The sequence below is a fragment of the Lepidochelys olivacea genome, assembly GCF_965140295.1.
Source record: "Lepidochelys olivacea isolate rLepOli2 genome assembly, chromosome: 10".
NCBI classification, from domain to species: Eukaryota; Metazoa; Chordata; order Testudines; family Cheloniidae; genus Lepidochelys; species Lepidochelys olivacea.
The window spans coordinates 75,017,158-75,041,503 of record NC_140420.1 but is presented as its reverse complement, the minus strand read 5'-3'; the positions used below and the strand labels follow the sequence as shown (position 1 = coordinate 75,041,503).

Below are 24,346 nucleotides of genomic sequence, written 5' to 3'. Positions count from 1 at the left end.
TGATCCTTGTCTCTCATCTCATTCCTTAGAAGGAAGAGCGTCTTGCTACACCTTGTTTGGAGCTGAAAAGACCCGAGACTTAAAAACCAAAGCAAACCAAGGGGGGGGGGGACAACAACAACCGCACAGCCCCCCCCCCAGTCCAGCCGGAAACAATATAGATAAATAAGAGTGAAATCTCCTAACTTCGTGAGTGTTGTGGTCGGATGTATGCCCCCGATTTCAAACCCGCCAAGAGAAAAACCGCAAACAGCTGCAGGCGAGCGATCAGCACATGCACAGAGAGGGAATTGGGGGGTGGGTGGGTGGGTGGTGAAGGGATAGTGTCCTGGGAAGGGTCGGTAGGGAACGCAAGCACATGCTAAAGCAAGCTGGAAAAGAATCGGAGCTAACCGGGGAATCTCTTTCTCTCTCTGCCCCTGAAATCCCAGCTAGAAGGACTTACTCCACATAGTTATTTTAAAATGGGGAAAAAAAAACAAAACAAGTCCATCTATAAAACCCGCTGTTGCTCATTAAAACCCCTAGAAAGACATTTCCCCAGCCCTTCACAAACATGGCAACTTTAGAAATGCAAAGCGAGGCTTCGCGGTTTTACTTTGTTCATTTTTTTTTTAAAAAATTGAGGCTCCTGTTGCAAGCCTGAGATTACTCCCATTTTCTACCCCCCCCCCCAAACACAGTCCTTCCTCCTTTCCTAATGAACGAGACGCTAGCTCAGGGAGAGTTTGGGACAATTTGGAATACATTATGCTGCATTTGGCAGTCTAGTACAGTTTTAAACTTCATGGATTCCTGTTTCTTCCTTTTTGTTTTAAGAAAAGAATGGGACACACACACACACACACACACACACACACGGATCTTTTATTTTAGGAAGCTGTTATGGTAAGAAGTGTGTCAAACTTGACAAATGGAACAAACCTTCTTCCACTCTTACTTGTCTTTGCCTTAAAACAGGAATTAAGTTCACCACAGTTCTGAATGTTAATTGCATGTTTACTGAGCTAATGAAAATTAGGAATGGGTTTTAGCTCCTCAAACAAGGATGAAAAAACGATGAAGGCAACTATCATCACAGCCTGGGGGGAGGAATAAACGCACAATATTGCCCAAAATGGGAAATCTTTTAACTGTTCATGAATACCCTAACTATTGTCGACACAAGTTTCCACTCCTGTGAAGTCTGATCAGTACATGGGAGATGGAGACACAGCCCTGTTGAATGAATTTTTACTATTGCCAGAGGGACATTCAGACTTCCCTCACCCCCATGCAGTCCTCCCCACTCTGCAAAATAAACCCCTTACGGGTGAGAATTCTTAAGGTGTGCTGACAAGCATATGATACGTAGTAAAGTAATTTCCTCCCTTAGCCCACGCCTCCCCCTCCCCACACACCATCTTTCCCAAATGTTCCTTTTCTATCAATCCCAAGGGTTGGGAGGGAGGGGGGCAGAGGACGGGAGAATTAAACCTCCCCCCTGGGTTTATCCTTGCAATCCAAGGATGAAAGGATGACCTAATAATTCAGTTTTATGATAACAATTTTCGTGCTTGAAAACAAACTGCCCATAAGGAAACAAGGAAGAGAGAGAGAGAGAGATTGTGGACTATACCTTTAAGGATTCTCCCCCCCACCACCCCGCTCCCGCCCCCCCTACAAGGTGCTGCCTGGAGGGGATTTAATTAAACCGGCTAAAGATGTTTTAAATCTAAAATAAAAAATAATTCCAGGGAGACGTTTTCCCTCTGCTGTGCAGCTCAGCGTTTGAAAACTTTGGCCCAAGTTGTAGCGACAGCCACAACTCTGCTCTTCAGGGGTCAGAGGTGAGGGCTATTTTAACCCTAAAAGCCTGCGAAAGACCAAGGTTGAAACTAGACTTGCAATACTAATAGCCATAATTACCTCCACCCATTCCAGGGGCATTCCTGCAGAAGAAATGTTAGACGCCGGGTAAGAATATCTTGGGGTGGATCATTTTTTTTTTTAAAAAAATAACAGCAATATCAAGGAATTTCTCAAAGTGCTCCCTTTGCCTGTGGGATTGGAGTTTTTTTTTTTTTTTTTTTTTTTTGCAAGCATTCCCAAGGCGCTAGGTCTTTGTCTTAGAAGGAATGGAGTGTCTGAATGGTGTGAAAGGGACAGAGAGGGTCGCTTCAAATCGATTTTACTTGTCCTCTCTGTCTTTTCGGATCAACGCCCTTCAATGGTCACATAGGTGCTCTTTCAACCAAAACCTTGTGCAACATTTTCTGCCTGTATTGGTGCTAAATACAATAAATGCTGGGCAGATTTTTTTTCTTCTTTCCAAAGCAGAAAGCACCCTAATTAAATTGTTTTATATGGACAGTCAAGACAGACCAATTAAGTATGCATTAGTATAAAGATATATTCTGGAGATAATCGCTCTATACAAGATGTGCAAAGTTCCTCCGGCAGAGAGGGTGTAACACCTTTTGATATGGATCCCCCCCCTCCTCCCCCAGTCGTCTCCTTTACCTGTATAAGGCACTGGATAAATTAGTTAAAAGCCATTAGTTAGAGTGCTTTATAAACAAAGTTAACATGTGGATGTAGTTGTTTGTATAGTAGAATATTTAATTGTAGTACACATACATAATTACGGCTATATATATAACCTGGCTATATAGCTGTAAATTATATATGTGCAGTAAGGGTACTTCAATTATATATATAAATGCAAGTAATATTCAGCTAATATAGAGATAGATGACTAAATACAGACATATAATGAAATATATAGCTGTGTATAAAATATGGATCAAATAAGCACACATGCTAAATCTAAAATATGGTTGTGTATTCATGTATTATATTTTATACACACGTGTATACACATACACCTATCTCTGCACTAGTATAAACACATACACATATTATATACTGATTTAATCATTTACAATAGAAAATATTTCACATTCCAGGCACGGGCTTTCCCTGGGATGAAATAACAGATCAGAAGAAGCACTCATGAACTCCTCTTTCTGGCCATTTTAGTACCTTAGAGAAAGCTCTCTAACGTGGGTAGTTATAGAAAATGGGGTTTAATATCTAGTCCGTTGTTAATTGTTTTAAAGGCAGTTTCCATATCCCAGCCCTGACTCATTTTAATCTATTAAAGGGGGTTGGGGGGACATAGCCTCAGATTGCAAGGAGAAGAAGCGTATGGATGGATGTGAAGTTCCTGAGGCACCTTGTATTCCCAGGCACTTCCGAAGAACGACGCTGAGCATGAGTTTGCTAGGGAGTGAAACCCTTACAGCGAGACATCCTGATTCCTGCACAAGTGGGACTGAGGAAACAGACCCCTCACCCACGTCCCCCCCCCCCTCACTCGACAGTGAATTGTTAAGCGAGGAGAGAGAAAAAAGAGGGGGTACAGAATGGCAAATGGAGTGTGTCTGGTGGCTTGATCGAGATTCATTTTGCAGCTGCAGTTGGAAAGAGTTTAGAACATTACAGGGAGATGGGAGATATGGTGATGCGTAGGTGGTTTAATGTCAAAGTAAACAGGTTGAGAACAGACCATTTAAAACCCTATATTTCTCTCTTTACTGGGTACATTCAAGAAGAAATCATAACATAACTGTAGGAGAGGCAAAGAACTCATCTAAAGGAGCTCTCAGCAAGTCTCCTCCCGGACAAAAGTCCACCTCCTGTTGGGCTGGGTATTGATCAGGAGAGGAGCCGAAGATGTCACCACACTAAATATTTACTGATCACACACAAATAGCCGGGACTTGAACGATTTTCTCCTGTGAGGAGAGTAGAGAGAGAAGGGTAAATCATTTTATTAGTGTGTATAAAGCAAAGAGCACACTCTGGCTTGGAGTGTTTTAAGATGTGTCTTCAGCTGGATGAAAAGAGTTAGGGAAATCGATATCAAGTGATTAGGCGACCCAGTAGAGAGAGGCTGTGAATTTCATGGATTTGGCTATACCAGGATGGGGAAAAGAAAAGAAAAATATATCGGGAGATTAAAGGGAGGAACCCATTGTAGCAGAACCAATAAAAAAATAATACCCAATCAGCCCGAAGAAGGTAGGAAGAATAAGACCCACATTTCTAAAATGATCCCCATCAGCTAGGCAGAGGAATCAGGAGCACACATGAAATAGACAAATAGGAGGCGAATAGGAATTCTATAAGGAAAATACAACTAGGAGAAGGACATAAAAGTTTGCCCCACCCACATGTAAAGCAATGACTGAAACACTGAGAAAATGGTGACAAAAGACATAACAGCGAGAATAAAAAGGAGAGGGTTGGAGTATATGATGGTCAGACTTTGAGATCAAGTTGAAGGGACTTCAGTTATCTATCTCCGTCAGGCAGGAATGTCTTTAATAACAGCAGCTACAGTCAATTCATCTCAGTGGTGGGATTTTGTTCCCACCCCCTAAAATAAACGTGGTGAATAAAATAGATTTTAGTGTTTAACCACAGCGCGTTATACTGTAATAACAGCTCCTCTAGTCTGTAATCTAGAGATTACTGCATTTCTAAGGTGACCACGAATGGCACTTCTGAAAAAGACAACATGATTAAACTCTGCTCTACACGTATGAGTATTTTAATTCGGATGGGGATTCTAATGCAGGGTCTTCAATCCCAGCAGTTTTTAAAGGACTATTCAATTCTGTCTCAGGTACAATCATATCAGTTGATGTGTGGTGGTAGGTTATGTACAACTCTGCTTCAGACAGTCATGGCAAGTAGCAAAGTATACAAAGGTAGAACTCGACAATGACTCTGCCAATCAACCCTAAGGTAGACTATTTAAAGAGTCTGGTGAATTTTTGCATAGAGTAAGTGTTATTGTCTCCCTATTAAAGGGACTAGCTGCCGCGGATATCTTTTCTTTGGGGGAAAAACCCAAACAGGGTGTCACTGAATAGAACTAAGTCAATACGACCGAGAGAAAGTTTTTAGAAGCAGCTCGAATGATGCTATTTTCTGAGAAGGATGGAGGCACCTTAAACTAGGAGCCTCAGAGCAGAACTGATGGGAAAATGGCTTTTCACTTCTCCAAGTGCTAATTTTGCTACCGGGATCAAGCACTGGAGTTAGCAACAGCTAGGAACAGGCAACTGGTTACTTAATATCTAAGAAGTGGCCGAAAAAAATGGCTTTTCATTCCTTTGTGTGCCCTTAATCCAAAGGCTATTTTCTCCCTAAATTAAGGCTAGGGGGTTCATACTACCCTGTTGGATCACTAATGCAACAGGAAACCCCAGGATAGATACAGACTAATTAACAGTTTTCCATAGCTGAAGCGGTTTTTAAGAATCCCAGTGGATTAGACCAATATGTTCAGGTGTGAGGCCAGCAGGGCCTATAACGCCTCCCACTATAATCTTATAACCTCTTTACCTAATTCCTTAGATTGCAGATAGGAAGAGTCTGACCCTCGAGGTCGTAAAGAGCTTGGTTTCATTAACCCTTCCCGCTCCAGCACAGAACCAAGGTTAACTACGCTAATCTAAAGGGTGTGTGTGTGAGAGAGAGAGAGGGAAGAAAGGAGATTGCAGTAGTGTGAGGTTCAGTGTGGCTGCAAGGTTTAAGAACTCTGATCCTTCTTATTCCTTTTTTTTCTAGTACGAAGGGAAATGGAAAGAAAACTGTTTTGCCTGCCTGCCTATACATATATAACATCCATGCATAAACCTTATAAATATATGCACACTTCGGTAAAACAATATTTTTGATTTACTTCATTGCAAATTTTCTTTTTCCCTACTTTTAAAACGTGGAGTAAATGAAGTATTCTAAAAATGTCAGATATTGCAAAAAGAAAAGTATATTTACCAGCTCCAAAACAATCGCTTTAGATTGCTCTCCATAGTCAAATTATAACTTTTAAAGAAGAAATCTAGAAATAATTCTCAAAGTATATTTGCCTGCTAGCACACCTGGCTGATATATTAATAGGTAGTTGCAGTGTATTGATTCAAGATTAATCATTGATGTTGAAAGTTAATAACTCTCAGATTGTATCTACATGCCGATATATGTATTTACACACACAGAATAACACTGTAGAAATTTGCATTTTTGCTTCATATTCTCTGTTCTTAAATCTTTTAACTTGATATTGAATTGTATCTTTGAATGCTATCAAACTACTTTTTAAGCAAAGAAATTGTTTGCAGGTTTCTATGTATTTCACACAATATTTGTCATATACAAATCTTAACCTATACATTTGAATTGGGTTTTTTTTATTTGCTTGTTTGCTTTTTCCCAGTATGAAGATAGAAATCTGTTAACTGCTGAGGCAGGTGGGTACATTTTTGGTGAGTATGTTTAAATATGATCTCTGCGTACTTTTATGTTATTTTCAAATTAACAAGATAACTGGAATAGCAAAGAATATGAATGATAACTGTAATATGTTCCTGTCTATTTAACACACTCTGATTTTAGAATATAACTAGATTTTAATCCATCACTCTGCTAAACAAAAATTTTAAAAAAAATGTAAACCGCCCCAATAATAGTAATCATTACCTTCTATTTTTACTTGTCTTCCTTTCAACAGACCTAATAATGAAGTCTTTCTAGTGGCTTGTGATTTTTAAGAGACAAGTCCAAAATAATTAGCAGAATCTTAGGCAGTATAGAATCATATACTTATTAAATATTCAGCTTTAAAATAACATTATCAAATATAAAAAAGGAAAGCTTTAGTTTTATTTATAAACATTCTGAGGTTCTTTTAGGTTTTATTTATTTATTTTTTTTTAAAAAAAAACAGAAACAGATTATTTAGGGAAGCAGTTACTACATTCTAGGGCCTGCATTAGGCATTACTTAAATAGAAATACAGCTATCAGAAATATCCAATAAGCCTAGACAGGGACAGACAGATGTACACACATAACCACAGCTGAACCACATGACATGAATTTAGGAATTTTTTTTTATCAATTACCTATTTATAGCCTCTTAATTAAAACTTCCCCTCCTCTTAAAGGCTGAAGCTTTCTTGGAAATATTTTAAATGCATATTTTAGACTCTGTGTTCTGAACTGAATTAAGATGAGCTATTTTACAATAGTGAAATCCTTCTCTGTACTGCCTATCAATCTAGTTATACATTTCTTCACATTTCCTCCCTTATTTTTGCAGACACCATTTTTAAAATGGTGCTAGTTTTGTATGAAAGTCTAATTTCTATTTATAAGGAATTAATCAGTCTTATAAAAAATCCTTTGTGTTTGAGATAAATTGAATGAGATTTTATCATGTTAAAGAATTAAACTAAACTGAAAACATTAAAGCAAGGGGATACCAGCAAACAGTGAAAAATGGCAGGTGTGGCCTTTCATGAAAAGCTTGCCTTATATCAAGAGCCAGGAAGAACAAATTTTAAAAACTAGGACCAGTTTTAGGTTTTAATAGCAAACAATTACATACAACTTTATTTCCAGCTACAGTATTTAATTTGATCTAAGTATTATCTGATAATGAAATAACCCTATTTTGGATTTTAAATATATTAGTGCTTATAAAAATATTATGGTTTTAATCATATCCTAATCTTAGGTATACTTAAGTATTCAGCCTCCTTCGGACACAGACCAGGTAGCTGAAGTCAGTGGAGTCATTTCAGTCCCTATATTTACCCCTTTATATTATAGTATATTTTGTTACTAAATCTAAGAAGTCTTGCTACAAGAGGGAAAATAAATTCATAAATCGAGTGAGATCATTTTCGACACTAGCAATTTAGTGTTATGCAGAATACAGTTATTTACTTCAGCCATTCTTTACACTTATATTCAGCAAACATCTCTGATAGTGACTTGCAAATGTCATTTTGGCACTTTTAAACCTTGCACAGTTCTTCACCTAAAAATGAATCCTTTTGACCGACACTGAGCAGTTAACCTGCCCAATGTGTTTCAGATCCAGTTGCAGTGCTTCATAGGGAGATGAAATTGTCATCCAAATAGTAGAACCTGAGAACTGGGTTGCTTTAGAATGGGAGGGGATCCCTAAAAAAAACAAACAAACAAAACCCAAAAAACCCACCCACAATAGTACAGCATGTCATACACCAATAAAACAGATTTGATAACATTGCTCATGGGCTTCTCTACCACAAAGTTTTCTTAATAATAAACAAGAAACTTTATCCCAGCTAAATTAAAATAGGGCAGATGTTGGGTATGGGTCAGATTATCCAGCCTTTCACCTCTTTGCCTTTGGCACAAAGGTGCCTGACTTTTTCTTCATACTATGTCAGTTTCTAACTCTAAGGTATTATTCCTTCCCGAGCTTTCTACTTTTATTTTATGTTATTTTACTGTCTAAAATTCAAAGTATTAATTCAATAACAAACATTCTACTCTTTGGATTGCTAGACCCAGTTAGTGAGGAGAAGCTTTGGATAAAAGTTACAGATCTGTTAGCTTAAAAGAAAAGTAGGAGCAGTAGAAGCTGTTCTTAGATAGCTCAGTTCTGGCTGAGTGGTAGATAACTTTATATGATGATGGTAGCGGCTTCAGTACAACTGGCTTCCAAGGCCTGAGACCTTTAAATTGTTCCCGTGCAGCATGTGTTCTAAATGTTAAAAATGCAAAAGGTCCCATCACTAGAGGTATTTAAAACTAGATTAGACAAAGCCCAAGGAAATATAGTTTAGTGGACAATCCTGTACAGACAGGGGTGGGGACTAGATTATCAAACAAGCCTTTTCCATCAACTGTTTACAGATCAAGACTATTAAATTTTGATGCCAGTACAATGTTATGAAGAAAAAGCACAGTTTTGTCCATTTGGAATAACTAAATTTAGGCTGATATAAGGCACAAATGGAGAGAATTGCCAAAGTTGATGTTTGGTATAGTTTTGCATGGTAGAGTTGATAAAGGCTGGACACTATATGAAAAACACTCCTTGCTTTGCAGCTGATGATGACTTGACACTCAGCTTAGTAAACAACTGTTGAAGGTTAATCAGGATTCTTTTCTGAACTGGATATTTAGAAGGAGGAAAAGTGAAAGCTGTTTCTTTCCCCCAGCCCCCCCCCCCTTCTCTTTTCCAAGGCATTGCTAACTTTTATGATTTTTTTTCCTCCTCTTTTACTATCTGTCTTTGTGCCTCAGGGCCAGTGAAAGAACACTGCAGATTCTAGATTGCTTTCAGAGTTTGCCTTTGCTGATGATGGATTACCATGTCAATTTAAACGGCATAGGATTAATTTGTTTCAATGATTTCTCTTTAGGCTGAATGCCAGCCTTTTTTCTATCTCTCCCCTTGCTCTTCAGAATGATAATAATAATAAAACCTTTAAAACAAAACAAAACAAAAAACCCTATCCATATCCCACTTTAAGAGACAATAATAGAAATAGACAAGTTAGGTGTAATGTTGCAACAGAGTTATAGGTTTGAGTGTTTTTATCTCATTCTAAAAGGCTGAAGCATACAGTCAGTCACATTAAAATGAAATTGGATCCAACGTTTATTCAATAAATACTTGTCTTGTAGGTAATCCAGAGCAGAGTGCTTTTGACACATAAGGACTTAATTTGTCTTGGATAACAAGTTATTAATATGGCACATTTAAACTTGCCACCTACAATAAGGTCATTTAGATCTATAACATGACTCACAGGATGGTTTTAGAGAACTTCATAGAAGCAAGAAACAACGTCTGAGACTCTGTCCTAGTTCTAGAATGCTGCTACATATTTATGCATTTTACTCATTGTTTGGATCTGTTAAGGAGAAAGTTCACGACAAGATTTTTGTGGGAAATGAAGCAGCTACTCAGAGATCAAAATTAGGAAAACATCTCCAGCTTTTCTTTTAAAACATAACTGAAATGTCCATGTGGAGTAAGTGACTCGGTTTTTTGAAATAAATAATCTTTAAAGTTATGCTGTCTCTGCTAACAAAGTCATTGCAGGTTTGAAAGTGAAGCTAACAACGTTCATTTCTGGGGTGAAATTCACATACATTTTACATATACTTTGTCCATGTGGTTTGCAAATTACTTTTCTTTCAGTAACAAGCAAGGAAGAGCGAGCATAATCTACCCATAAATGTTACTGCTCTAATTTGACTGTGCAATGTTTGTTCATGCATTAGCTGCACATGTAAAGAGAGGTGTGTTATATGGTGGTGATCTACACATAGCTGAGCACACATGGATGCTTTTGGGATTGTATTGGACTTCAAAACCAAAGTGGTGTGCAATGACCTGTTTAAAAAATTGGTAACCTGGAAAAAGAATAAACTCAGTTTCAGTCCTTCCTCTACCCAGGCCTAATAATGCCTGTAAGAGTTGCATTATGACAGATATAGTTTGCCTTGTGGGCATGCTATACAGAAGACACTTTTGCAGCCAGTATCTGTAGTTCCACAGTAACTGTGAACTGTATTATGCTGTTTTAAAAGTTAAAGGTTTTGGCTGCTCTCAACATAGTATATTTTGTTTCTATAAGAAATAAAATCTCCATTGGAGCTCTTTCTGGGGAAAAGGATATTACACATAAGTTGAAAAATGCAGGCAAGAAAGGCTAATTGAACGAAAAGAGAGAATTAGGTTAAAAAATAGAGTGCAATCTAGTATCACATTTTTACTAGCGTAACCTGAAATGAAGGTGTCTCAAAGTCCCTAGTGATGCCAGAGTGTTTAGATGTTGGGCACAGATGGAGACACCTATTGAAATGTGTCTGAAGAAGATTAATAGGACTTGTCAGTGTTGGGAAAGCACTGCTTTGCTGTAAATTTCTACTAGCACAAGATGAATTACCGATGAATGCTCAGTTATCAACCCCATCACTATCATTCGACACTAAATCAAATTGAGCCGTTATCTACAATCAGAAAATTTCTTTTAAAAATAGGCATACACCTTTAGGCTGGAACTCTTGAATAAAAGCACCCCAGAAGACAATACTTTCTGTGTTTTGTGTGTCTCTTCACTAAAGGATATATTTTAAAGTTCTCACACAAAAGGCTTCTTTTCAATAATGAACTCCAAATGCAGTGTACAATTGGGCTTGTCAAATAACAGAAGAAGTTATTCATAAAATATCAGTTTCATCATATAACATCTTTACTAAAAGCCTGATCCAAAATCTACTAAAGTTAATGGGAGTCTTTCTATTAAGTTCAGCAGGCTTTGGATCAGGTCCTATATCTCTGACACAAGGATTTTTGCCCCCCTGGTGATAATGCATAGGTTCCCCTACTTTGGAAGACCATGTATCCTAACCACATTTTAATGCCGAATATTGGTCAAGACTCATGATATAATAAATAAATAATAATAAATAATAATTATAATTAATAAGATAAGTAATGATCATAAATAACATATTTAGGAAATGGCAGCTTAATACAATGAAATGTGTGTTGACTGACTGAAAAGCATGTTGAGCAAGAATTTTTGCTTCCATCCTTTACCAAAGACTTGCATAACTATAATGAAAATTTACCAGCAAAGGGACCAAATCTACTAGATCTTCCTTTACCATCTTGATTATTATAATTAAACAATATATTTTTCATTCAGTTCTGAGAAATTTCTTCTCTTTACCCAGGGATAGTAATAATTTTGCCCAGCTGATTTATTCTTACATGTTTCTAAAAAGTCAGCTCCCTCTGGCACCTTTTCATTATTATTATAGCTAAGAAGAGTCACTTATGTTTAGGGAGGAATGCCAAGGAATTTTCCCTCATCTGATCTATGTTCCCAAGCAAGGGCATAATTCCCATTATGCAGAATCAGGACCTAGCTATGCAAATTTTAATAATCATTCAATAACTTCTCAGCCAAGGAATATATCCATCTTTACCCTGCCACCTTATCTTACCTGTAGTTTACATCACCTTTTACTAAACATATTACATGCTGTTTACCATGGGCTGCAGCTGGAAAGCCTTTGTGTTTCCCACCCCAGAGCCCCTCATTGACCACCTACAAAATTAATTGGATAAGTAGTAATAGTGGTTTACTTGTTTATGTTCAAATTCTGATTTTCATGAACTTAAGGCCAGATCCACAATTGGTGTAAATTGGTGACTTTTAATGGAGTTAGTAGCGGATTTACAGCATCTGTTTCTTCTAATTAAACCCTTTAAAAACCATTCCCTGAAATTAGTTGTAGGGGAAGATCCTTTAAATATGTTGGTATTATGTAGAGTATCATTGCAATCTTTAACTTTTCAGCAGGAAACATGCAAAGAGAATATTAATAAAGTTCAGTGCAGTGAGAAGCTAGCTAGAGTGCAGCATTGGAGAATTATGAACTACTGAACATAATCCATACACTCCATTTGGTTACTATAATACTCCAATCTGTATTTATTACCAACCCACTCTGATGCTTATACAACTAAATTTGCTAGATTTATACACTCTAATGGTTCCACAATGGGAAAAACCTGTGTTCTTTATCTCTCCTTTCCTGTCCCAAATAACCCCTTCCATATACACTCTAGGCTTTTCTAGACCTTGTCTGGGTTTAATCACAGGCTGCGGGACAAAATGTGCATTATTAAGAAATATAAATATTTTCAGAAGCAATCAAAGGGTTGAAAGATTGATTCGGCATGTAGATTGGATTTAATTCGAAGCAGCTTTGTTCTAATGAGGACTACTGGGATACAAAGACAGCAGCCGGTTATGGCCACCAGTTGGGAACTTTGATTCATTACAATAACCTGTCAAGAATTTCAGCTAATCGCTAGGTACTAAGAAACACAGTGCTGGGTAGCTGGAGTTCTATTGTTTTCAACCTCTCCCTCCAGAGAACAGATTTACATTTCATATTATCTGTTTTACAGCAATGACAATTATGTCTAATTTCTTGCTGCATATGGGGCCAAATCCTGCAGTCTCTTACTCAGGCAAAACTCCTGTTGATTTCAGTCTGAGTTTTGCCTAAGTATGGAAAGACTTGGCCATGGATGAGACCTGAGTCAGTCAGAAATCAGCATAACTACATTGAATTAAATGGATCTGCACTAATTTAGACGGCCTGAGGATCGGGCCTGGTTAGTTTAACAGTGACTTTCATAGCAACCTTTTGGGCCAAATTCTGCTACCCTTACTGATGTAAGCAAATGGGACTATTCAAGAAGGAAGGTGCTACTCAATGTGAGTAAGAGTGGAGAGATCTTGCTCTTTGTTGGCCTGGAGGCTTGTGTATTTTTATTATTGTCCCAACAGAAATTAAATGCCATGCCTATAGAACAGGGGCAACATAGAAAACCCAGTAAAAATTGATAAGAACCGTCATTAACAAATTTATTGCTTTCCCTTTAGACTGTAAAATATATTAGGAAAACTCCTTTGGTGCACAGGGGTAATATGTCACAGGTACTATTAACTTGGGGAATGCAGGACTCCGACAGCTTTACTAAATGTAATGCATACAGTTAGAATCACAATACATACAGGATCAAACACTGACTAGTTCTTCCCCCCACCATCACTTTGTCCATGCAGGCTGAGAAACCCTGATTTCTCTGAACTGTTTCACCCATCCACAGCTGGAATTCCAAAGTGAAATGAAAATGGCTTTAAAATCAACACTACATGGGAGCCTGAGAGAACAAGTTTTCCTTTGTTGTAGGGTATAGTATTATTTGCTGTAGGTTTTTGATATACATTCTAAATTAGGCCTGCAAAGGCATGCTTCATCTTTAATTCATCACTCTCAGCTGAAAGAGATTAGCAATGTCTAGCACGCACCCTTCGCATGGTGCTGACCTCATCAAGTATGGCCTGAAATTAATTAGCCTCATTCATTCCAAATGGAAAAGGATAATGGAACTGCATTTTAGAGATGACCATCACAAATTGTTTGCAGCATATTTAAAAGCCCCCTCTCTTTTAAAACTATGTAGATTAAAATTCTTTCCAGCACTTGCAAATCAGAGTTATCAAGGGACCAGGAGCAGAAACGGCTCAGTCTTATTTGTGGAACTGGAAGTCACATGGTGAGTGTGTGCGTGTGGTGTGGCTGTAAAATAAAGAAGTTTGTCATTGGCAGAACATCTGGAATTAAGTTGATATTTCCAGGTGCTCTGGCATAGCTGGGCATCAAGCACATGATGTTTAAACATTCTTTCGCTGGATCATTTAAATCAATATGAAATCAGTGTTCCTTTGTCATTCATACATGCAAAGTGCTAACACAAATTCCAGGTTGGCTTTAGAATCCTACATCATTCATTATCTAATTAGAAATCAGAGCAGACCTGAAACAGCATTCCTTTGAAGCATCCTGGGCCGCAGCTTGGGATACTTTTATTGTGTGACCCACATCATGTTGCATCCTCCAAAAGTCTATGGGCTAGATTTTAATGGTAGTTAGGTACCTAAAGATGGAGATAGGCACCCAAGTGTTTTTGAAAACCCTACTAGGTGTTTACCCTCATATTTAGGTGCCTAAATACCTTTAAACATCTGGCCCTGTGTCCCTTTCCAGACACTCCACTAGCATTTTAAACTATTTCTGCTGATTCTGTTTAATCACTGAAACATACCATTTGCCCTCTAAGGGTAGTTCCCACACCACCAACGGGGGATGAATCAAGACAGGCCAAGGTTCTGAATATTAAATTTGCTCTCTTACTTAGCCAAATATTCATTAGGAGACTCAGGGCTCCGAGACTGATTGTGTAAAATGGTTTTTTAAGGGTAAGAGCTCGGTGCCCATGATTTTAATCAGGCCTGGTCTAAATTTTATATTTCCTGCCCCTCACAGTAGCAGTAAGGGAAGAATAAATCCCTAAATGCAGGACTGGAACTAGCTAAATACTGATCTGATACAACAGGGTGAACTATAAGTCCATTAATTTCAGTATTCTGGCTCCAGCAAGTGTCCTGTGCCCGATACACCAGAGGAAGAATATATTCATAATGCACATGGCCAGTGCTGAACATGGGGGAAAAACACTTTGTGATATCCGCTATGACCACCTAATTCCCCAAAACAAGAGATTTAATTACTGATCCTTTAGCACATATAATACAAATATTTGTCCTGCTAGTGTTCCCACTGAAGTTCTAGTGACTTCAAGATCAGACCCATTATTGTTGGTCATAAATGAACTTGTATATTGGCTAGCTGTACCCAGAATGAAACCACTCAGCTCCTTAAGCTTCCAAGTTAAGGTTAGCCCAGTAAAAGAAAAATAGACGTCAGAAACAGAAGAAGAAGAAATCAGACCGTAGGTATAAAGCTAGGGGAAGCACAGGCTAGATTAAATTGTTATGTTAGCCTGTGTAGTGATTTAGTGATTTTTTTTTTTGTAGTTTTTATCTCAGCTCAGAACTGTTTCCTCCTAAATTAAACAAAATGTTGACGACATGAGAAGTGAACTGACCCAAAGGTGCACCAATCTGGTTCCCCAGTCGTCTCATCCCTGATCCACCGACTGCAACAACCTATCATTTTGGAATATTAAATGTTCCTCATATCTTTCATCTTTCCAAAGTTCATGTCACATCCTCTGAGCTGGACACTTGGGATTTACTTTCCTTTTTGGTTTCTCTGTTAAGATCAAGAGACTTCTGATTCTGCAATGAGGTCAGCTTGAGTGGACGCAGGCACTCAAATGAAGTCCCAGAGGCTGGACAGATTTGATGATGAATTTTAGCAGACAGAATCCCTGCCCACTGCAGGTACCTTCTCTCTCGCTGTCCCCTCTCCCAGCTCTCCAGGGACCAAAAAGAAAATGGTGTTTTTTTTAGTTTTTATCATTTGCAGACATTTCATTGGCATCCAGTTATGTGATGTGGCCCATGGGGGATGAGAGATCCAATTTAAAAATGATCTGGATACATGCTTTTAGGAATAAGTACGTTTCCAAATAAACCAAGCTTTTTAATCTAGTCTTTACTACATTAGTACTGCAAATTAATATACGCTACACTCAGAGATTCAGATGTTTGATTTGTCATAATTAAATATTGTTTTATTTCTTGCATAACAGGTAAACAAAAAGGCCTACTTGCAACCTACTAGTTTTTGAATCCAATCATTCAAGATACAAGTTAGCCAGTGATTTTAAAAAACTAAGTCATGATGCTTATTACTATGGATGGCCCATTTTATCTCTGGTGTAATGCCACAGACGACTATGGAAGTGCACTAGAGATAAATTTCACTTGTTCTTTTTAATATAGACATCTTGTAATAATCAGATCACTTTTAAGTAATACAATTGGATTACACAGCTGGATTCAAAAAAACAGTTTTGCGTGTACACAGATCATTTGATTCAGAAATACAGGAAAACTCAACAACTGTTTTACAGTGGATATCACACTAGACTACAATTTAGAATCGTGAGAAAGGAAGGAATCTCCCCCTTCTTCCCCACACACATATTCTGCAGTTAGGCAGAATGTAATTACCAACACTGGAATTTGGCCACAACACTATGAGTACACCAAGAAAATTTTTGCCCATTGAAGCAACAGTTTACTCACTTTCAATAACGGCATTCATGAGGCATTGCAACAGATGGCTTACATCAGTGGGTAACCTTATGTACTCCTGCTGGCTGCCCTATTTGAGGCACAATGTTGTGAGTTCAAGATGGAGGATCATCCTTAACTCTGAATGCTCTTTTGTGGGTTTAAGTCAGATCTTTAGCCTAGGCAAGGATTTTTGTTGTCATTCTTTTTGAGGGTAGGGGAAAATTTTGTTAATGCATACGGATAGAAAAAAAATGTTTATACTGTATCAGGATCAAAGAGTTATTTGTACTCTTGCTGCAAGTCCCTGAAGCAAAGCTTATGGAGGACTTTTTAAAGGCCCAAAGAGCAGTTAGTCATCCAAATCCCAATGAAAGTTGGTGAGAGTTTGGAGCCTAATGACCATGAGTGTGGAAATATCCCTTTATGGTGATGTAGTGCTAAGTCGGGCCTTTTTGGGCTTTGACTCATGGCCTGTATGTACTTGGCACTAGAATCACTGACATGCTGTGGGTTCTCCTTCATCACTTGTGGCATTACTGAGCCACTCATATCTAGCAAGCATGCACACTACACAGAAAATATGTTGATTAAGAGTGTGAAGCAGTCCTTTACCACACTTAATTTTCTTTTCTTTTCTTTTCTTAATAACACCAACTATTACTCCTTGGGAGTAATTACCAACATTTCTATCAGTGACAGTCCTAGAAGACCACAGCCAGTACTTGCTCTCTTCTATCCTGAAACTAGGCAAACTATTTCAAATGTTTCTAAGTCAAAGATTTGGGCTTGAAGGCTAACTTTATATATGACGCCTCTCTTGCCAGTTAGAGCCCTGCTTATACAGAGTCCTCGCACACAGGCTAGGGAATTGAAATCAGAGGGGCTATTTGAATTTCGGGGTGGTGGTGGGGAAAGAGTTGGAAAATGACTAAACTGGCAACACTGGAACTGTTGACCTATGAGGGAGTTCGGGTGTGGGTGTGTGTAGGGAAATCCCTGGCCCTGGCAACAGTTGTTGTGCCATAGGACTAGTTGTACATGGGGCTTCATGTGTTACTTCACGTCAGACTCTATAAGACCTAGGACCTAAATCCTTAACAAACACAGTACTAGTGAGCCCCCATGTAATAAAAATATGGCTGAATTCTGCCATGCAGTCCCTTTGAAGTCAAGGGGACAGATCCATGGCCTACCCTAAGTTCTCCTTTGCACTGCTCCAACGCAAGCCCAGTGTCAAGCTGCGCCAATAGGGCAGTTAAGGGTTCCCTTGACATAGGAGAATCCCTCTGCATTATGAAGCTGGTTTAGCAGTCTTTACACCATCTGTTCCCCTACTGTAGGATGGGAGTGTTCAGGTTTGGGCTGGTGATGAGAAGGGACTGTGACAGGGACTGGCGGGTGTGGGACCAAGGCATACAAGGCCAAAGGGACTGTCATTCCAGCTACTGCTATAACTTGTGACAGGCGATGATTCAGCTCCCAGCTGACACAAAAGACCGGGGTGGCACAAATGTACCTTTGCCGCATCCCCTCATCTGCCCTTAGTGTGAACCCAGTGAAGCTCAGGGAGAAGTTGGTCCATTGACTGGATATAAGTTGGGTCTTGATAAGGTACAGTATGAACCAAATACTTCCTGCAAAAATTAGTGCACTGTGCAGGCTACATCTAACAAATAGGTTTAATATTAGAGATGAGCAAGACATTTCAGATAAAATAAGTCTCCACCTGAACCTACACCTGCTTCTCAAACTAAACTCAATCTGTTCCTTTTCTATCCATTTTCTGGATGAAGAAAGCAATGTAGTGGTGTTGCACCATAATGAATCCTGCTTCAAAACCTGAAAAGTGCAATGGGTGCATGCTTAATACACTGAAAAATAAACAAATACCATAAATGGAAAGCCCATATTTTACACTGAGTGTTAATGGATGTGCATGTGCGTGGAAGACTATTGTGGTCAGAGACTGCTGGAATAAAACTGAAATAAGTCATCAGATAAAATAAAATGTTCCCAGTGACACTCTTAGGGGACCATGCTCCTACCTAAAAATAACACTGGAATTACACACAGAAACACTCCCTGGGATCTGGCAAGCACTTCTAAGTGGGCTGTGCAGTCTGCTCAGTTCTTACAGTAACTGTGCATGTTAAGTAAACACACAGCAGTCACAGAATGTCATCACAAAGAATGGACTGATTAACAGCACAAAATTATGTGGAATAATTTAAACTTTATATCCGCACATGAATATAGGTCTATATATATTAATGGGCTTCCCCTCTGCCACAAGCTGAGTTGTACATGGGTGCGGTTTGAAAGAGAGGCTGGGAGAATGAGAATTGAAACACAGGGCCACCCGTGGCTAGCTCTAGAGGATGCTGGTATTGCTGTGTGATAGCTATAGATGAATGATTGTTTGTTGTGTTTTCTGACAATGTGGTGTCATCTCATTCCTTCAGATATCCATGATGCTACAGTATATATAAGTGTAGTCTGAAAGTTTAAATATATAAAGAGAAGTTTAAGAATAAAATCCCCTGGTTAATGAGTATTGGCAAAGGCTGGTGTAAACTGATGTAGCTCCCATGGAATCCAATGGAGCTATGCTGGCTTACACCAGTTAAGGATCTGGGCCCTGCTTTTGCTTCTTTTACTCTGTCAGAACACTGCACTGAAATTGGTGGAATAAGAACGGCAGGATTGGACCATGAATGAGTGGCTGAGTTAGAAAGCAAATGAATTCCTGCCAAAAAGTTCAGCAATGATTCAGAAGTATGTAAAGTGTCTGCTTTGAAAAGTGTCAAGTAGCATTTGTGACCAATTATCCAAAATGAAGAGGGGCAGACTTATGTTTACACATACTAATCTGCAGACAGAGTTTGAAAATTACAATTCATGAACTTGTAACATTTTCCCCCCCAGTCCTGGCACTTATGCATGTGCACATTTCCTTGTGATTAACAGGAAAACATTGTTACAAAAGTGCACACATGCACGCACGCACACACACACAGAGAAAAGCAGAGTAAAGGAAACTGCCATGTGGCAGCAAAATAATTAAATATTCCATGATACAAAAAAGATCATGGATCATTATATGAGTAAAATAGCTTTATCAGTTAGGCTGAAAAATTATGCATAATGTGTCTGGATTTGTTATTTTTCCCCCAGCTGTGAAGCCCTGGGAAATAATCTACACAAAAGAATTTCGGAAATGAAAGCTGTCTCTGCTATCTCCTGTTTAATTAACACAGGTATACCAATTTTACCCCATTTATCAAGATATTACAGATGAAACTGTAACTAACAGATGAGAATGTTACCATTAGGGCCACAAAGCATGGTTCGAAACGAATCCTGGTGGCTGTTGCATTGTGGGCAAGATCAAGCTTGTTTACTTTTTGGCCAGGTCTCACAGGTTTGAATGAGTTTGTGATTCAAATTTAGGCAAGGTTTATTTTTCAATTGATAAAAGTTTATTGGGCCTTATCCCCTCTCCAAACTTAACCCTAAGAATGGCAACAGCTTTAAAAACGATCCATCTTTCTTTCTAACAGGTTCCTGATGTTAAGGGCCTGACCTTAAAAAGAGTGGTGCACAGGTCAGGCTACAAGGGAGGATATGGGAGCAAGCTACCCCTGACCTGCAACCCTACCAAAAGCAGCTATTTTAATAGCCCATGCAGTGTTTTCCTGATCAGCACCTGAAGAGATGCCTTCGAGCTAATTCCCAGCATATTAACTCTATGAGGGCTGAATGATATACTGTATCAGTATGTATATTCCATTTCCAGCCTGGCTGGAAATACTTGATACCGTAAGAGCTAAATGTGCCTTTTAAAGCACCCAAATAAAAGTTCACAGATGCTGCATCTCTTCAGCTCCCACTGACTTCATTGACATTTATGGGTGCTCTGCACATTTGAAAACCAGGCCACTTACATCTAGGTGTCTAAATATAGATTTAGGAGCCTAATATCAGCCAGCCCGGTTTGCAAACTTCTGATTTTAAATTCCCTATTAAGAGAAAAGGAACAGCATGGTTTGCAGGCGTGCAAGCTTCTTTGTCCATGTGCCTCAAATCTTGACCTAACAAGACTCATCACTGTGGATGAGTGGGTGGCTACGTCTTCATGGCCCACCCATGTCCTTAGCCTCTCTCCTAAGAAAGTCAAAAATGGGTGATCATTAGTACTAACTGTGTCACTTTTTATGGTGAAGCTGGCACTTATCTATCAGTAAACAGACAAAGTTGGCCTAACTCATTTCACACTAAGAAAAGGAGGACTTGTGGCACCTTAGAGACTAACACATGTATTTGAGCATGAGCTTTCGTGAGCTACAGCTCACTTCATCGGATGAGCTGTAGCTCACGAAAGCTTATGCTCAGATAAATGTGTTCGTCTCTAAGGTGCCACAAGTCCTCCTTTTCTTTTTGCGGCTACAGACTAACACGGCTGCTACTCTGAAACCTGTCATTTCACACTGGTCACCAAACAGCCTCTGGATAGTAATGGCCTTTGGACCCTGACCAGCTGTGCTGGATTTGAACTCGTGAGCTAGAGATGAAAGGCAATATATTGCATTACAAAGCCATTGGGCTATCCAGTCCCCTGAACAGACACTTCATTAAGATAAATAAACAAACACTTCCAGCCCGTGTTAAGCAAGGAGTGAAAAAAAAGAGGAAACATCTGCAATTGTGAACGCTTATTTGTAGCAGCTGCCTTAAAGCAACACTGAAGTTGGCTGTAGCAATGTTGCAGTGGTGCTCTAGAACACTTAAAAACCAGCCTGATTTTCTGATAATTAAAAAACACCTGCAATATCCATTACATTACCTTTGGCGTTCCCTTCTCGGCACCATTCTGTTCCCTCATATCTCCTCGAGGAGGCATGTCTGTAAAGCATGCAAACCTTAAGAGTACAGCTAACTAGTGAATTATAAGTAGCTAGGTGTTCTAACAGGTTCACAGGGACCCTGCAGGGTGTGCCATACCCATTTCCCAGGATGAGATGAGCAATGTGCCGTTGCATTACAACACACGGTCTCATGCCTGAAAAATAATGGCAATCAGTCCTCCAGTTTCCAAACAAGCTTAATGTTTTATAGGGAGGAGAGGCAAGACTATGTAAGATGTTCTCAAAATATCCATTATTCTTCTACTTATGTCTGATGAAGCTGTGCTTGGGGCATGATTTGAGTGATGGGTACCAGGAGAATCACAGAATCATAGAATATCAGGGTTGGAAGGGACCTCAGGAGGTCATCTAGTCCAATCCCCTGCTCAAAGCAGGACCAATCCCCAACTAAATCATCCCAGCCAGGGCTTTGTCAAGCCTGACCTTAAAAACTTCTAAGGAAGGAGAAGATGGATCTAAGTCCATTTTACCTTTCCTCAGGGCATCTCAAGGTCAGATTAGCCTGTGGAGTAATTTAGAGCCGCCTCAGAGATACTCTAAAGTACACCAGAAACAACATCTTTCTAGGGGTCACTGTGCTGGGCAGGATTACTAAAGCACAATGTGCTCTGGATATGCTCTCTCAGTCCCTACCATGTACATGACACCAACATAGATGACACCTGTTGGACAAAGAGTAATTGGCTTAATCTGCAGCAAAGGAGATTTAGGTTAGATATTAGGAAAAATGTTTATAAGGATAGTTGAGTACTGGAAAGGGTTACCAAGGGAGATTATGTAATACCCATCATTGGAGGTATTTATGAACAGGCTAGACAAACTCCTGTCAGGGATGATCTACGTATACTTGGTCCTGACGCAGCAAGAGGGGATGACCTCTCTAGGTCACTTCCAGCCCTATATTTAGATGATTCTATGACATATACATTGTGAAGAGAGAGCTCTGCCAGCTATGATGCCAGCTATGATGCCCAAAGATTCTCCCTATGCAAAGAGAGTCCACAGGAGGGAGACTGAAAATTTCTTTAAGACACTGCTTTGTTCTTGTTGTCTAACCTTTAGGAAAAGAAAAACACCACAAATTGCCAGTGTGCAGTTCTCTTATTTGTATGTTATGCATTTAATGCAATACAGTCTGGAAAGCAACTTAGTACCAGTTATTGGGGAGGAGGAGCACTCTTGCATCCTACCCTCCATTGAAAGGGAGAGAAGTGGAGATACAATGGAAATGTGTATGTCTTTGATGTGCGTTCATGTTGTATACACCAGTGCCTATGCCTGAGTCATTTAACAACAAAAAACTTGCAGTCAAAAATACCTTGAAATGCTGATATCATCCTTGTCTAGATGTTCACAATCAGGCATTGTCACAAGGGATCAAGGGATAACACAACAAAAATCCAGATGAGGTATCCATACAAATGGGTTGACATTAAACAGCATTCAAAGTTCCTTTACTTTACTGAGGAAGAAGGTGGGGGATAAGAAAACAGCAACATAAAAATCTTTGTAATATATTATAGAAGCAATGAGAAACCTATGCAATGTTTGTATTTTTATATTGAAGAGAATCCACTTCTGTTGCTTGAATGTACTGAGAACTGGAAAAGGATGGGCCTAACCAGGATGCATCCGTTAATTTTCCTACAGTCTCACAAACCAACACTGATCCTAATTAACTGGAATTGGTCTAGCTTGAATGAACCTGTATTCTCAGACTGAGCCAGAAAGACTCCCCTTCACTTTTTCTCTTTGCTGTTTCTGACTGAGAGACATGAGACTCTCTTTGAAGTTTGCATTTGCTCTTTGCATGATATGTTTGTAACACTGTGATAGCAACAGCTTTTGAATCACAAATACTCTTGCTTTCCATTTTCAGCCAATAAGGTGCAAGTTCTTGTTGCCCAATCCCCACCTTCAGCCAAGGAACAGGTATGAGTAATCCATTGAAAGGAGAAAATTAAAGACTAGAAGGTAAGCAAGGACTGAAGTAAAACAGGCATATTCACGTGGCAGGAAATGATTCATTTTTATACCGAAAGAAGATTTCAGATGGGAGTTCTCACCGTCTTGGAATTATCACAATGGCTGGGGCTTGATTCACTGCAAAGACAAATACATAATTTATTCACTGTTTAGTATTATTATTATTTCACTCTGGGATCAAGGGGGAAATAAAGTTGGGTTCTGAAGGAAAAAGCTCCAAATTTAGGCACAATAGAGCAAGAGTAAAATTTCAGGGCAAGTGGATTCATGTTCAAGTTGGAGTTTCCCCAGTGCCAAAGTCTATCTTTAATCCCCAGCCCAGCCATAACGCTTTGCTTGACCATTTCTTGTTCTATTCAATAAAGCATATATTGTTATCATAGCAAGAGCTGCGTCATTTATACATCAAAATATTTTATCAGTTCAGCCCCTTGGAATTTAGCATTTCACTTGTAAGGGATCCTATAATACACATTAGTTATGCAAACTCTACCTTCTGATGGGTTGAGTAATTTTGTTATGCTATTTGTATTTTACAGTGCATTGAAACATTTCCTTGCATTTTATCTGAATATCTTAGGATGTTGCAAGGAAATAATACAAAGATGAAAAAAATAAATTTTAGCATATAATACGGACACAACTTACATGCATTACAGTCTCTTCTTTGGCAGCTGTCATTCCAGTCTAGATTGTGAGTCCTGCACTCATGTTGGCCTCATACCTTTGCTGTCCCATCAAAATCAAGAAGCAAGAAATGGCATAACTAATGTGTACTGTTGAAATCAATGGAACTCCTTGGGAGCACAGTTCTACTCAATGTGAGTTAAGGTTGCACCATTTAGTCCTCTAGTAACTGTTATTACTATTGCTACTTGGAACAAACTTTATTAAGTAGTTTTGACTTATTTAAATATTTAAATGCATTATTTGAAACAACAAAACTACTAATATA

The 24,346-nt window shown here is 38.9% G+C and overlaps 1 long non-coding RNA gene across 15 annotated transcripts in view; it reads left to right on the top strand.

The window, feature by feature from the left end:
* Positions 1–24,346, top strand: part of LOC311527605 — a 28,627-nt gene that overhangs the window by 1,289 nt on the left and 2,992 nt on the right. For 3 of the 15 annotated variants that reach the window (XR_014713391.1, XR_014713396.1, XR_014713397.1), the window contains exons 2-6: positions 6,272–6,320; positions 15,557–15,679; positions 19,655–19,737; positions 23,285–23,379; positions 24,051–24,212. This is a non-coding gene — a long non-coding RNA (uncharacterized lncRNA). Of the gene's footprint in view, positions 1–29; positions 260–1,766; positions 1,830–5,324; positions 5,715–6,271; positions 6,321–15,556; positions 15,680–19,654; positions 19,738–23,284; positions 23,380–24,050; positions 24,213–24,346 lie in introns of those variants that run through there. The other 12 variants (XR_014713398.1, XR_014713399.1, XR_014713400.1 and 9 more) reach the window with 10 other exon arrangements.